Here is a 14,568-nt window from a genome sequence, read left to right as displayed (position 1 = left end):
TTAATTGATGTAGTTTGCAAATAAAGTATTTCTCCTTTCTCCTCTACCTGGCGAACTGCTGTTTAGGTGAGCGCATTTACATTTATTAATTTAGCAGACGCTTTTATCCAGAGCGACTTACAAATGAGGAATACAACAAGCAATGTGTCTTAAGAGAAAGCAGCAGCAAGAGAAGTGCTAGCAATACATGGTTTCAGTCATTGTCTTGAACAGTATGAGCAAGGAGAGCACTTTCTGTGAAGATGTTTGTTGTTATTTTAACAGTCGTGAGGAGAATGCAGTTAAAGAGTTTCAGAATCAGTATAGACAGTTTCTAAAGGACGTTAGCGTGTGTGGAGGCCTCGTATCCAGAGTGTGGTCTCACTTAAGACAAGCCTCACTTCTTTCAAACCTATTTTATTTATTTGATCTCCTCCTAGAGGGTCAAAATAATATCTGTTCTGGTGAGTACAAGGTCTTCTAATATATATATATATATATATATATATATATATATATATATTTTTTTTTATGAATGTCAATCTTTTTGTGAGTTGTTTAAAAGTTCCAAATTGGTTCCATTCATTAATGTGTTGTTTTTTAATATTACATTTAATATGTATTTTAACATCTACATTCTGTCATTTTATTTGTACTTAAAAAAAAACGTTATATCTGAATTTGAGCAGAAAATGTATTTCTTTTATAACAGCATATATCCTATACACTATATTATCAGAGCATTGTGCATACATAATTTTTTAAAAGAATACAAAAACCGCTCAAAAAAAAAATAAAAAGCGCGGGTAATAAACATAGCTATATATATATATAGTGCGGCGAGTGAATGTCAGTAATGGCTGACCCAGATCACACAGAACCTGAGGCTCGAGTCCCCACCGCGACCGTCCCCTCCCCCACTCTGCTGGGGGTCACACACCTGCGACACTCAGAGGCTCGAGAGGCAGGGATGAGACCGACACGGCCAGATGGAGACGAGAGGAGACGAGACATCCGACGAGAAGGTACGTTTTTGACTTTTTGTACAAGGTTCTCAAAATAACTTGGTGCTGTTTATTTAACTTGCATATTGTGTGCACATATATCGTAACGTAAATGTCACGTCATTTTATTTTCTGTAGCGCTTTTCACATTAATCATAATCTCAAAGCAGCTTTGCAGAAAGTATAGATTAATGTACCAAAATGAAAATAATGATAGTCTAATAATAATATATCCATTAGGAGTTTTAAGCGTATGTTTTGAGGCCACAGATAGGATTGCATAGGTGACTGCATGTTTAGCGGTAATCCGCTTTTAAACTTCGCCTAATATAAAATGTTGTTGTCTTTATGTAACTTCTGAAAGACATATTTTGCGTCCCTGTTACTTCATCTAGATGTTTAGCTCACTTTTGGTTACATTAATGTAAGATGGCCAGGAGTTGGATCTTTTGCGGCCTAACGTTACACGTGCATGAGGAGTCTGAGGCCAGGCCTGAGATTCATGCGTTTTATCACACTAAACATCAATAATGGGTTTCACAAAAGCAAGAGGGAAGTTTAATAAATTCAGAACAACTTTTTTCTACTTCTGTAATGCAGTTTTCAAGACCAGACAATAAATGGCATTTATTTTCAGTATGAAATTGTATTGGCTTATGTTACAATGGCAGTTACTTTATTATATTGCCAAATTGTACCATTGCAGTTTTAAATACAGTGTAATGTGATGTTTGACCATGATGTTTGACTGTCTATGTCACTTGTGCTTGCAGACTAATAATACGAATGGCAGCTCTGGATGCACAGGTGAGATAATGAGAAGTAGGCTACAAAACACATTTTACTCATTTGTGGTATGTCAAATTTTAGTGCGTCACTTATTGCTTAAAATAGCCTAAGTCTTAAAGCTTATATATGTAGCTTAATGAGACAGTAACAGAGGTTTTTAAAAGCACAACCTTGGAGAAAAAGAAATATCCATCATAGCCCCCCATGCGCCCTCCTTTCATTCTCTTGCAACACCATGCCAAGTTCATGAATGTGCATGAAATTCAATCTTTTAATCTGATATCTATTGTTTACAGGTAAACAATGTTGTAATTAATAACCGGTGAGTTTAAATAAAAGTTTAGAGGCCACTACATTATCACAAAGTAATTAAGGGATGATTGTAGTAATTAATACAATCTTAAGGTCGATTTTTGTAAACTTACATTTTTTTGTTATAACTTGATCTGTACATTTTCTTTACGGTTTAATTAAAAAATAAAACATCATCTGTTAAAAATTAAAGGCAAGTAGGTGATTATATCTGCTTATTTTAGTGAAAAAACATTTCAGTATTTTTACTTTTTTGTTAAACATTTGAAACGCTTTCAAAGGACAGAAGATTTGGTATGTGGCATTAAACGATATAAATATGTCTAGCCATATGATCATGTTATTTTGAAACCAAAAGTGTACTTTTCGTGTTCAATATAAAGATAAAAAATACCTCGCTGATATCTAAAAAAATTATTTTACATGCATTCATGGTTGGTGACAATTAATTTCTAATGGCTAAATAAATTTGGCCAATTATCCCTAAACTCTGACATGTTAGTAATGTCAAGTTACTGAACCATTGATAAAATTAACTGTACGTGCTGAGGAAATACAACATGTTGTCCTGTGTACTGTCAATTTCAGTGGATACTGTAGTTAAGTTTGTTTTGTTGTAATTTTTTATCATTGTATGAAATTAAAATCACAGTTCACATTAAATTTGTGGTAACTACAGGTTTTGCTAAATTGGTGTCATTGATATCAGCCTTATTTTGATACTTATTTTAAATGTATTAGTTTGTTATTCGATACTGATGATTCTCTTGTTTAAGCCTAACCCTATAGACCTTATGTAGCCCCGCCCCTTTTCAGCGCCGCGCTCGTTGTCTTTTGTCTTGTATATTCACAGTGATCTTGTGTATTTATCAATGAACGACTCGTTTTAAAATCTTCCCGTTCTACTGACATTTGTTAAGACATCTTCCTTAACTTTACATTAAAGTACGCGTGAACCAGAAGTTGCAAACGACTTTTCTCCAGTGTTGTGACGTATTTCCCAGTAAAAGGGAATATTGAACAGAGGGCAGGGTTTTACTCCAGCGCTCCTACTCTCCATCTCTGCTCATAGCAGACTAGCGGTTTGAGGGGAGTGGTTAAGCATTTCCCAAACCAAGCCGTCAAACCTACATCATCAGAGAAGGAACGCCATTCCAGACCGGAAGTAACTTTTCAGACTTTGATTAAAGATTACGACAGCAAACAATTTTTTTCTGTGTATTAACTTGTATTAACTATGCGCTAACAAAGTAAATAGGTTCAATTTTGATTTCAGTTGGACTTTAAGTAAATCCACTTCAAAAGCTTATTACTCCTGGATAGCGAATGCCATAGAGATCGCGACCGCAAAAACGGAAGTTCAAAGACAATATTCTAAAGATGCTGCGCGCTTGTTTCTCTGGCGCATAAGGTCTATAGTAGGAGGAAGTAAAATGGAAAAATATTTTAAATGACAATTCTTTTTTTTGTCTTTGTAGTTTACATTGCAGTGAATGATGTGACAGATGATGTGACAGATGATGTGACAGAAGAGAAGACAAAGGTAGGCTATATCCACAGATAAACATATATATATAAAACTAATGGTTGAGGTTAGGGACAAAACCGTTTTAGAAGTTAGTTTTTACTTTGTATTATTTAATAGGCTACTACATTATTATAAATTGATATATTTGTTGACAAAGGTCTTAGCTAATGAACCATATAAGGGAACAGGTTTTTCTGAAAATGAAATAACTTCGTTAGACGCATTAAAAAGCATGCTATTTTAATTTGATTCATCCAACAGCAGTGTAAAGTCTGTAATAATGTAATTATTGCGTTCAGTAAAGGAGCTGACTGACTAACTGATTGACAAGACAACAAATTAAGACAACTAACTAATTTTTATACAGCAATCCTTCCAGTTCCAAAATAACACACTGTACCGCAACAATTACGTACATTTTATTTGTGCCTGACCTGCATTAATTAAGCAGTGCGAAATGCCATTGTACATGTTCACTCTGTCTTTGAAGTCCATCACATCAGGGTTTGCTATTCTGCCGTGCAAAGGCAAAAGACCGTAACTTCGTTTATGGTCGAAAATGAGTTATTTATATTTTTGGCATATTTAAGACCTTCTTTATCATGTGGATATGTATCTTGAATCAATTCCGTTTTTTTGGGGGAAAATAATGATTTGTCTTAACAGTAACTTCCAAAAGCCCATGAGAAACCAAGGCAGAACACCGTAACATCAGTTACCGCTCTTTGGCCTTGTTTTGGAACGCTCAAATTACGAGTTACGGAGCTCTGCCTTTGTTTAGCCGTGCGTCAGTATGAAGAACTGTGCCGGTGTTCAATCAAATAATGCTACCTACCAGATTGTACGGTTATCTGCCTTTGTTTTAATGTCCATTAAAATTAAAATTACAGTGTAGCCTGTGTACTTTGTAAAGCTGCCATCAGTCGCTCTAACTTCTGATGTCCTCAGAGTAGGGCTGGGACAACGCGTCGAGGTCATCGATGACGTTGACGCAAAAAATACGTCGACGCAAAATATGCGCATCGATTCGTCGACCTGTTTTTATTTCTCTAAAAAACGTTTGCAAAACGTTTACCTTGTGTGCGCTGAATATACGTGATGGCCGGATCAAAATTCTGTCCAACGTTATATAACCAATCCAGGGGTTTTTCTGCATTGATCTTTTTTTTTTGGCGGGTGTCAAAGCCTTATTTGATCGGTGAGTGACAGTGACAGGGCGCGTACGAGAGAGAGCCCCGGCTGCGCGCGCACTCACAGTCTTCAGACAACACGAGCGCTTCTTGCTCTCTCCCTCCCTTGTGCATATTAATCAAAATCATTAAACACGATAGAAAAAGGGCGAAACACCAAAGTTTCACGCGCGCTCGCGCACTCACAGTCTTCAAACTACACGAGCGCTGTCTTGCTCGCTCTCTCTCTCTCTCTCTCTCTCTCTCATCCTCATGCATATTAACCAAAATCATTAGACACGATAGAAAAAGGGCAAAAACACCAAAGTTTCACGTGGAGCATTCGGAGATTTTTTTTTCTCCATGACAGGCTGCTGGCTCCGACTGTTAACTTTTTTTTTTTTTTTTGTAAAAGCACTCTCTGTATTAGCTTAAAGCCCTCAAGTTTACATTTACATACTGTATTCTTTCAATTGCTCTAAACAAGTATTTTGGGTGACCTTTTTTATTGAATGCTAGACATCAAGTTGTTGTTATTTTCATCTGAAAGAACTTCTTTTTTCAGTAAGCTAGGCCCTATGTGTTCAGTAAGCTTGTTTCAGTAAGCTATGTGTTTTCAAGGCTTCAAGGTTTTATTGAATGCTATCTCTATACAAGTGCAAAGTAATGCATTCTTAGTCAGTCTTTTATTTTGTAATTTTAATAGTAATAAACATGTATTGCAATGTTAAGGGATTGATGTTTTTTTCATTCAGATATGTAAATCAACATGTATAAATTGTTAGTAGTCAATTAATGGGGAGATAATCGAAATCAAATTGGTCCGGGAAAAATAATCATTAGATTAATCGATGCATCGAAAAAATAATCGCTAGATTAATCGTTTAAAAAATAATCGTTTATCCCAGCCCTACCTCAGAGCGGTCAGAACATTTAGTATGGTCTGCTCCATCGACAAACGTGCGATATCGATCGCGAAGGATTATGCAGGGTTGACAGAAAAACGTTACACATTGCCGTATCAGATGAATACAACTAAGAATTAAAGCTCGGTAAACTAGCTGGCAGAGTGCCAAAACTTTGCCTTCAGCCCCGCCCTAAACACGGTCGAGCCAACGCTGGACTAATAGGAGGTATTTTGTCATGTCAAATGTATTAATAATGCCATCAGAATGCAACCAAAGCACAGGATATCAATAAGTAGATGGCTATAAATAATTGTAAATCATACAAAATAAATGCCATGATCACAAGATTGTATACAGGTGTGTACTATAATGATTTTGTTAATGGTGATCAGCAACTAAATATTGATAATGTGGAAGTTACTGCCTTTTGCCTTGGCATGACTTCTCACTTTTTGGCAGAGTAAAGTAACTTTAAAATAGTGGTCAAAAGTCAAGTTTGAGCTCAAGATTTTTTTATGTATATAATTTCCATTACTAAAACATCTTTTTGCCAGATTTCCAGTGTCCTACCTATAATTAATTTGGCGTAGTATTGCGGTGATACAAATGAATTATTTATAATAAAAATATTCCATTAAAAATAAGAATCATAAATTTTGAATTCATAGTGACAGTAGATGTAAAGATGTAAGGCATGTTAATCAGGCCAAATATATATGTAAATAAAATTAATACAATAATTCCCCATATTGCAAAACAAAAATGATTACACTTTATTTTAAAGTGATGTAGTTACATTATACTGAGTAGTATTAATCAACTACATGTACTAACTATAAAGTTGGCTACCAACTGAACCCTACCGGGCAAACACAACTGTGTTACAGGACACTGTATCCATAACTAAGACATTTCTAATTTGAGAAATTCTATTTGAATTCTTTTTTATCCTTTTATTTTGCTGCTCTTTATGAGTTGTTCAGTGGAATATAGGGGATCCCCTGTGGCTCACCTGGTTGAGTGTTTGCTGTCAACAATAAATCCATATTTAAAGGTTCAGTTCTGGAGGTAGCATAAATGGCAAAAGAAAAGCTTCCAAAAACCTTTTTTGTTTGTTTGTTTTGTAGGTTCAAAGCTGTCACTTGGGTCACCTCCAGAAACTTAGAGCACATCACAATGCTTGTGAAGAACGCTACATGAAGGCACACACAAAAACTGTAAATGATGAACGGGAGAAGACCATGTTTTTATATCAGAGCATGAAAACAAAGGTTAGTTGTATTAAATGCTTTCGTGTATATACCTTCAGTTGCTAGGTCATTCTTGTGTTCGTAAAACAAGTGAACTTTGGGGCATTTTTCAACATCATACCATTGAGCTTGCCGTTTTTGCCGTCAGCAGGCCCTTCTAGTCAGCAGTTGACCCACACATTGGTTATTTTTTGGCATGCAGTAGATTGCCTGGGTTAGATTTTGAGCCCAGGTCACAGTGCTCAGTCTGCACCCTAGACAGTGAGCCACAGATTCCCCAAAATAAAGCCACGGATCCGCCCATTGCAAGGCCTCTTCAGAAGCCTCATGAATGTTCTTGATAGCTCTTCTTCCCTTTTAAACCGAGAAGTTTTAGAGTTTGCTGAACTCATTTCCCAGCAAAGCTTTGACATTCAACTTCAACTGGCTCGCACTGAGATCTCCCGCCATTGCTCCAACACATTGAGACGAACTCTTCATATTTTGCCGTTTTGAACTCGCTGGCTTCCTCAATCCTGTCTTTAGTGGACAGTTAGTTCTATCAAAACCACTTGGTTTCGCTACCTATGTCAACACCATGCTTGGGCGGAGCCGTGTGATATGCTGTTCTCTGGGAACTGAAGCTGCCTTCCAAGGTCAACCTGGCGCTGCCAGTCCTGTGCTGTGGTGAACAGTCCTCCCTGAGGAGATACTTCTGATAGGTTTAGCTAGATCACTTTTGACCCGTTCTTCAATGACACTGAAACATTCTGTGCCTATGTTCATTATGAGTGTGCACATAGTCTGGAGTTTCCCATTGCCCCTTGATGTCTTCTCTAGGATATTCTCTACATCCTCATCCAACTAAAGCCACTCCTTTTACTTAGTGGCAGGTCACTTAACCTGACACTGTTCAGACTTCCTGCTTTGTATAGGCACTCATGTTGCATGGAGGTTATGGGAGGAGTCCTCCTCCGTCTGACCAGGTTCTGTAGTCGGCACCATGAAACTTGGAACTGCTTGCTACTGCATTGCTCTACTTGTCCCTTCCTCAAGCATGCCACCGGTGTTTGGTGAATCATCAGACCTCTCAGGTTCTTGCCTGCCTACAGACTGTGCTCATGGTCATTACCAATACATTCGTCCAATAGGGATGCTCATCCAACCCGCCCACCTCCCCCCATTCTTAGATGACTGTCAGAAGAAACAGTTATTCACTCATCAGACGATCACGCCCATGCTATGAGTCTCTGCGAAAAAAGCGCCAATAATATCTGAATGCAGAGCAAATGAGAAAGCTGTGTTGCTATCTTTTTTCTTTTGTTCATATTATAATCTTGTGTTTCTTTAAGCGCACATCTTCATGTCTGATTTGATTTCTTGACATATATCTCTATCAGCAATGACTCGACTCAATGGTTATGATTTTTTGCTATATTCATGCATCGCTAATGCCACTACTACTAGTATTGCCACTACAGTCTGGAAATTAAGTTGCATTGTTAATTATAAAATCTGCACACTTAATGTTTCACTTTGGACAGGCATTCATAATTGCTGTATGTTGTTTGTCTTGGCATTCCTGATCAAGACTTCTAACTCATACGTTTTATTCACAGCCTGACAGGAAAATGCTTGGATATGAAACAGAAGAATCAAATTCAGAGTTCAGCGAGTATATACCGGACACAGAGGATCAATCAGAGAGTGACAGGTCAGCAAAGGACGAGACTTTAGCAAAAAATGTCAAACAGCAAAAGAGAAAAAAGGCTCAGTCAAAAACATCAAGATCTAAACCATATAAAAGAAAGCGTGTGACACCTTCTAGTTCCTCGGCTACCAGTGGAACCAAAGAATCCTCTTCATCTGTTAGAAATGACACCGGACAATCCTCTTCATGTGACGAACGTGACAGCGGCGACTCCTCTTCATCGGATGAGCATATCAGCGGCCAATCCTCTTCACCTGATACTTCTAATGTGAAGGTCATGATGTTGAAGAAGAAAACAGATGGCGGCAGACTGTACAACAAAAAGTACTTCTGCTTGTTCTGCTCTAAACCATTCAGTAAAATGGCTCGCCATTTGGAATCAAAGCACAAAGATAAGCCAGAGGTGGCAAGAGCAGTTGCATTTCCGAAAGGGTCTAAAGAGCGAAGATTACAGCTGAGTTTATTGAGAAATAAAGGGAACCGTTGTCATAATACTCGGGTGCTTAAAGAAGGAGAAGGACTGGTGATACCCCGACAGCAATCCATTGCACCAGTAACAGCAAGTGATTACTTGCACTGTGTAAACTGTGAGGCCTACCTAAAGAGGAAATCATTATGGAGGCACATGCAGAGATGCCATCTAAGCAAAAAAGTCAAAGGAATGAAGCCAGGAAAAACTCGAGTTCAGGCCCTTTGCTCGTATACTGAACCAGTTCCAGAGAGTGTGAATGCACGATTTTGGAAAATGGTGCTTGAAATGCATGAGGACAAGATAACACATGTTGTCCGTAAAGAGAAAATCATTTTAAAATTAGGGCAACATCTCTTTAATAAGCATGGCCATGATGTCACAAAACACGAATATATCAGGCAAAAGATGCGTGAGACAGGGCGACTAGTTCTCCAAGGAAAAGAGACTGGCAAGTTGAAGGAGGTGTCAGACTTCTTTGTACCCGCTAATTTTCCTCATGTGATCGAAGCAGTTCACAGTGTGTCTGGTTTGAATGATGAAACTAACACATTCAAAGCACCATCTTTAGCACTAAAGTTAGGGCACAACCTCAAGAAATTGGCCAACATTATTGAATGCGAGGCAATGATGTCAGGCGATAAGAATGCTCTTAACAATGTGCAGGCCTTCAAACAAATCTGTAACACTAAATGGAGTGAGTGTGTGTCATCCCAGGCTCTCCGAAATTTGAGTGAGGCAAAATGGAACTCTCCGCAACTCCTTCCCTTTGCTGAAGATGTGAAAAAAATGCACCAGTATCTTGACAGACAGAGTAAGGAGTACCAAACAAAACTTGAGGAAGAACCCAGTAACAAGAACTGGGCAGAACTTGCAAAAATGACACTTTGTCAGGTAATACTTTTTAATCGTAGAAGAGAAGGAGAAGTATCCAAGATGTCCCTTATTGCTTTCACATTGAGGGATACCTCGTTGACTCATCCAGATGTAGAGCTTGCTTTGTCAGACCTTGAGAAGAAACTTTGTAAGCACTTCCAAAGAATTGAGATAAGAGGCAAACGAGGACGAAAGGTCCCCATTCTTCTCACACCGGATATGCTGACATCGATGGAGCTACTTGTCAAGACTCGCCATAACTGTGAAGTGCCCGATGAGAATGTATTCATGTTTGGAAGACCACAAGCACTCAGTCACTTCAGAGCATCAGATGTTATTCGTAAGATTGCTCAAAGCTGTGGAGCAAAACACCCGGAGGCATTATCCTCCACGAAACTGAGAAAGCACATGGCCACCATGTCCAAGGTGCTCAACTTAAAGGACAATGAAATGGATGACCTCGCTGACTTCCTCGGACATGACATCCGAGTCCATCGGCAGTATTATAGGTTACCCGAAGGCACATTACAGCTTGCTAAAATAAGTAAGGTTCTTATGGCCATGGAACGAGGACAAATATCTGAGTTCAAAGGAAGGAATCTTGATGAGATCCAGATTGATCCACAAGGTAAAACAGGCCTGGGTTAATAACGAAGTAAATTCATTTACACATATTCTTCCATAGATTTTTTATTTTGTCAAATGCCAATTAAATTTTCAATTGATTGATTTAAGTAAATAAACTAGCAGATTGAAAATGATCAAATGCCATGTTATGATCAGCTGGAACTCCATTGTTGGTTATAAACATTGGTTGAATGTAGCTGTTTAAAAACTATTTTGTTCGTTACTTATTAATTTTACTTGTGTGTTTACTGTGTTTTATAGAGAAAGTACTGATGGACAGTGATGGATCAGACTCTGAAAATGAGACCGGAAATGGTGCTTCACCTTCAGATTCAGCAGGTATGTAGTCAGCTACTGAAAGGGAATGATGGGAAAGCTAGAAAAGGCTTGAATATTACTGGAAGAAAAATGTGAGTTTTTACTGATATTTAGGAGTGCTTGTTGAATATTCTTTTTTTGCTAAAAGAGAGCTATTATGTGTCCAGACAAATCAATGGAGTCCACTAATGAAGTTGAACAACACAATCAACAACCATCCAAAGGTAATACGATTTAAATTTAACAGCAGGATTATGAATACTTCTGATATTGTTTTACTTTTAAAGAACCAGTACTTTATGATTTGCATGTTTTCACTTGCTTTTATTTTTTTTATATCCTAGATAATATATATTCTTAAGATAATTTTATATAATTTTCTCTTATACATTTTTCTGAAAATAGTATAATTTATTCTGTGTGTACCAACAGAAAAAAAGAGTACTTAATTTCACAGAGTGCCCCTTGCTAATATTGGCATTATTGGTTAATATGAGAAGAGAAAGTGAAAAGACATTTTTGTTGTTTCAGCTTTTGATCTTTTGTTCAAAAGTATAAAAACAATCCCCTGTTCTAACGGTTACAACAAAACACAGTTTCATAAAAACAAAACAAAATAAACCCCAATATATTTGGTAAACGAGATGTGACACAATTACTGGTACCCGTTTAGTCAGCATTCTGTGCCATTACTGTATATTATCTATATTTAAAGTCTCCTCAGTTGTGCTCATATGTTTTATAACAGGCAAGGATAAAGAACCGCAGCCAATTGGCAAGGACTTGGACAAACCACACACAACAAAGGGTAAGCTGTTTTTCAAATGTCTTATGAAATGTCACACTTTCCATTTTTTGTGAAAGTTCAGTCAGAATTAAGTAATTTCAATTGGAATCTACACAGAGACCCATTTATATTGACAACAGAGTTCCCTTAAAGGGTTAGTTCACCCAAAAATGAGAATTCTGTCATTAATTACTCGCCCTAACGTCGTTCCAAACCCTTAAGACATTTGTTCATCTTCGAAACACAAATTAAGTTATTTTTGACGAAATCTAAGAGGATTCTGATCCATCCATATGCATCAACGTCATTGCAACTTTCAAGGCCCAGAAAGTTAGTAAAGACATCATTAAAATAGTCCATGTGACTACAGTTGTTCAACCTTAATGTTATTAAGTGAATACTTTTTGTGCGCACAAACCAAACAAAAATAACGACTTAATTCAACGATTTTTTCTCTTCCACGTCATTCTCCTACTCTGTTGACATAGTGTAAACAGTGCAGCGCTTCCGGGTTCTACGTCAGAACACCGGCTCACCATTGGCCGACGCTGGTCATGTGAGCACTACGACACATGCGTGTGATGCTGACACAGGAGCGTTCTGATGTAGGATCAGGAAGCGCTGCACTGTTTACACTACGTGAATAGTGTAGGAAAACGATGTGGAAGAGAAGAAGGTTGTGCACAAAAGGTTTTCTCATCGCTTCATAACTTTAAGGTTGAACCACTGTATTCACATGGACTATTTAACTAGGTCTTTACTTCCTTTTTGGGCCTTGAAAGTTGCAATGATGTTGCTGCCTATGGAAGGACAGAATCCTCTCGTATTTCGTCAAATATATCTTCATTTGTGTTTCGCAGATAAACTAAGGTTTAACAGGTTTGGAACAGCATTAGGGAGAGTAATTAATGACAGAAGTTTCATTTTTGGGTGAACTAACCCTTTAAATTTCATGTGGAGGTCATATTTGGTGAAAAGTGGAAAGTGTCTATATCTCAGTGATCTGTGCTGGAGTTTTGTAACAGTAGCATGGCAGATCCAAAGTGGAGGAAGTGCTTATTTTACTGGCTACTTCTCTCCATCCAGCGTCTTTTCACGGACCATTTCTTAATCTGCAAGTGTTGTATTGGACAGAACTGTCTGAGAATTCAGGCTCGAGACTAGACGGAATGAAAATATATTTCCAATATTTATGATCAATATATTATGATCAGTATATGGTGTAAATATACTTACAAAAATGTATTCACCATATATTTACACTGTAAAATTGAGTGTACTTTGAAAACGTGGAAAACATTTATGAATTTCCTTAAATTTCAAGGGCGTTTTAATCAAATTTGAAAGTTTCTAATAGAAAAACATACAAAAGAGTGTCGGGACAATGACTGTGCATTTATTTGTATTTATTTCACTGAAACTTTACTGAATAAATGCAAAAAAACATCAACTTAACATAGAAGTTAATAGAAATCACTTCAATAGATTTCTGCATATTGAATGTATGTTCTTCTTGTTCTTCTGCTGATGTTATAATGTTATAAAGTAGAGAGCCCAACTAAAGCAAACACTGATCACAATCTGGTGACTAATATTATATTATTTTCAATAAATCATCAACATCTAAATCTATATGTTAATTTCTCAATAAGAACTTGTGTAGACGTCTGACAGAAATCAAGTCAGTCTGGTTAGTAATAAGGGAAGCTGGTAATGCTGTTTGTGGAGCCGTTTAACCCTCCTCTGCTGAGATCTTCAGAGATCTGTTAGGCACCATTTACACTGCATGGTTCAAGTGACCCGCTTTTCTCAGATCGGATTCAGGCCTCATTCATATGTGGTAATAAATCGGATATGAATCGGATACGTGCATTTGTGTCTGCCATGTAAGCAGACAAATCGGACATTCCCCAGTAAATGCGAGTCATACGCCATTAAAAAAGGGACGTCAACTCAGGTGGACACCAACTGCGATCACATGACTTATTAATGGTGCGATGGAGGACGAAGGCTCATCACAGTGGAGTATTTTTTTTCTCCGCCTTACGAGAGCAATGTTTTGCTGATTTTTGAAAATAGTGCGGAAAGCAAAAATTCACCCGAATCCGCAGCCAAAAACAAATCATCCACCCGCCACTCACCTGCACCAATATTTTTGTCTGATTTAAGTATCCGTACCTGATGGTCAAATTATGTATTCGTATGTGTTGTTACGCGTGGTTATAAATGGATGATCATCATCTTCAACAGCGGACTTGAGGCGACGGTTGATGCGCGCATCTTTAATGGTAACATAATACACTGATGAATGAGCGCTGCTTTTAAATGAACATTTCTTTAAAACAAAATTTATTTGACAGAATTGTATTTTCTTAAAGGCATAAACAGGCTTTTAAATAGGCTACTCCTATTTTAGAGAATGTAGGCTAGTTAATATTTTCGTTAATAATGATTTATCATATCCACCCGCTACCCACCTGAATTTAATCAGAATGTTATTTTTATCAGCCTACTTGACCCGCCCGATCTGCGGATTATCCACAGAGCTCCCGCGGATATGACCGCGATCCGCGCATCACTATAATAATTTTGTCTGCTTCTGCATCCATTGCATATTGAACTATTTTACTTCATTTTCTGGGTCAGAACGTTTACGTTTGGTTGTTTTGGCAGTGTATAGTGTAAACGCAAATATCGGATACGAGTCAATTTTAAAAGATGATGTAAGCGGGTCGTCAAAAAAATCAGATATAGCCAGCAAATCGGAATTGGGCATCAAGACCTGCAGTGTAAATGCGGCCTTAGTGTTTAATGTTCTGTTGGAGTTTAAAGGGTTTGTGCTGTCTGAGTTCCGTGGGTCAT

Source organism: Carassius carassius, chromosome 19, assembly GCF_963082965.1.
Source record: "Carassius carassius chromosome 19, fCarCar2.1, whole genome shotgun sequence".
Lineage (NCBI taxonomy): Eukaryota > Metazoa > Chordata > Actinopteri > Cypriniformes > Cyprinidae > Carassius > Carassius carassius.
Note: the sequence above shows the minus strand (reverse complement) of the source record.